Source organism: Phyllostomus discolor, chromosome 9 (assembly GCF_004126475.2).
Source record: "Phyllostomus discolor isolate MPI-MPIP mPhyDis1 chromosome 9, mPhyDis1.pri.v3, whole genome shotgun sequence".
Classification (NCBI taxonomy): Eukaryota; Metazoa; Chordata; class Mammalia; order Chiroptera; family Phyllostomidae; genus Phyllostomus; species Phyllostomus discolor.
The window spans coordinates 60,203,642-60,206,394 of NC_040911.2; positions in this window are offsets into that span (position 1 = coordinate 60,203,642).

Here is a 2,753-nt window from a genome sequence, read left to right on the forward strand (position 1 = left end):
GGTCTCTCCATCCAGGGTCACAAGTGAGCCTGTTTGTCCTCTCAGGGCTGGAGTTGCAGCTGCAGGGTGGCTGCAGCTGGTGCTATAGTTAAAAATCTTACCACGACAGCATCAGCCCAGCTGGATTCAAGACAGAGTGATTAGGGTCACCTGTAAGACAACCTTTGTCCTCCACGGAAAACCACCCACAAGAAGCCATAAGTAGTCTCTGCCCCAAGGCATCCCCTCTCCTTATCTTGGATGTGGCCTACAGTTCTAGGGAGAGCATTTAGCCCAGATGCACCAACACCAACCCTGTACACCTCACCACCCAATCCTGCTTCTGTGTCTCAGATCTATAAGATGTGACTATTAAAATGTTGCTGCCCCAAGGATTACTGCCTCTGGCCCTCTATAAACCTGCCCCACTGCCAGCTGGCTCTTCTTCCTTATAGCCAGGCTCTGACCCAGGTACCAGCCAGTAGTTCTCTTGAGTCTCTGGCACACTCAGCTCACACCTATATCCTGGTCTGGGGCCTCTCTCACACCTGATCTCTGGTCTCTCTTCACCTTCTGAATCCATTCCCCTGCAGGAAGATCACACTTTATGATGTAATCCAGCACTTGTGACCCTGCCTTAGGGAGGGCACCTCTAACCTTCTGGCCACTGACCTTCAGTCCAGGCAAGCTTCCTGTTTCTGCCCTTCAAGAGGGCGTCCCTCAAAGGTGCCCTGCTCACTTGTGCTGTGACCCTGGCTTGCTAAATGCATGATCTCTGGATTCCCTCTGGCCAATAGCAACTCTCTCCACTGTCCTTCCAGGGAGCAGGTAACATAGCTCATCCTGTGTGGTGCATGCAACCCCTGAGCTCGCAGAAATTGTTTCTCTGTGAAAATCCTAAATTGGTCTCCATTAAACTACTGGAGAGACAGAGAGGTGGGCATTAGTCCCAGGGTGAAAAGATCAACGGGTTCTTGACCATTAGGAAAGACAGTGTGTAGGAAATAACAAATGGGTATGAAGCTGTGGACTGTGGGCATACTGTATTATGTTTATACTCTCTGCCTCTGGATGGATGTTTTTGTCGTGTCTTGCAGCCCTTCAAGGCCAAGCAGGGTCACTTGGGATTCAGTCAGATGGAAGAAATTTCATGGAGTCGTGTTAATGCCTGACATGACCTTATTCAAGGGTGGGGCAATCCATGCACAGTGTAAGCCAAGTGTTGGACAGTCAGAAGTACCAACTCCCTTATATACTAAATGTACACAAAGCTGGTATGATGCCAAGATGTTATATAACAAAGCATGATTCTATGCATGTGGGCCCATTTTCAAGGCTATGGGAATATTGCTTATCAGGTAGGTGAGGGAGCCTGACTGACTCCATTTCCCCTGAAATCCACTGCATACAATCTACAAATCATACAAATCATACAAATGCAATGGATTGTAGGTTCCCCTGCAATTGTTTGCATTTCCCCTGCAATCCACTGCACACAATCTACTGCATACAATCTACTCGAGGGTGTCCTCCACAAGGGTCCTTTGGAGAGGAAGGCAAAGCCCTGCACTCATATACCACAATAGCGGTATAGACTACAGCAACAAGTGACCAAAACACCAGCTCTGCTGCCCAAGACAAGGCCTATCATCAATCAGTAGTTGGGGATGCCCACCATTTCTGAAGGGGATCACCTGTTTGATAGTATGGGTCTCAGAAAGTAATATCCAAAGAGCTTGGATAACACTGTGATGGACATCAGAAATGGTATACAAAGCATTCAGTCCCTAGTAGGGCACACACTCCACCTTGTGAGGCAGTAAATATGTCTAAGGCCACACAATTTTGCCAGGCTACTTTCCTTAATTGATACACTTCCTCATTTAAGGGGCTTAAAGAATCATGTGTTGCAGTCAACACATGAGCAATGTGCAAAGTCAAAGCAGTTATCTCAGTTTCAGTGAGTACAGAAGCAGCTTGAGTAGAAAAAATAGCTAATGGGTAATACAAGCAGGGTGTATATTTTACCTGATGTTGCACCTTAAATGTTTCCCAATTGGTTGGCTGGATTGCCACAGTTTTCTGAACTTAAGCAGGCAAATAGGGCCATCCCTAGATACAAATGCCCATCCAATTTTGGGCAGATAAGGCCATCCATGTAAGCCACACACCCAGAGGACCCCAGTGGGAACTGCATTCCATGAATCATTCCACACCTCCCAGGAATGCTTTAGAATCTGATTCTGACACAGACCTGTTGGAGTCCAGCCCACTTGGGCATGTACTTTCAGGTTCTCAATACAAAGGAGAGCTAGTCCAGCTATCTCCATGGCCTCAGCCATGAGCCACCCCAAGCCATCCCATGTGGAGTAGCTGACCAACAGCCTGGACCAGTCATACCACAGCTTCACCCCAGCATAGATATCAGTCCAGGTCTCATTCCACAAGGGATGTGCTCTGTTCCACTGGTGGTACAACCGAGTACATTTTGAGACAGAGAAGCTGAAGAGATGTGCCATTGGAGGCTGGAGGACGTGCTTATGGGTTTTCAGTGAAGACCCAGCATGAAGATTGGTTAGTCACTGAGGCATAGGTATGTACCCAGTCCACTAAAGTCTTACTTTGCACCATAAGGGCAAAAAAACAAAGCAGTTATTGGAACTAGCCATGGAAAATCACAACCCTCAGGCAATATACAAACAAGTTTCTGGTCAGCTGATAAGACAGTGGCTGGCAGAGGGGGCCTTCCTGGGCATGAATACCATACCTTGCAA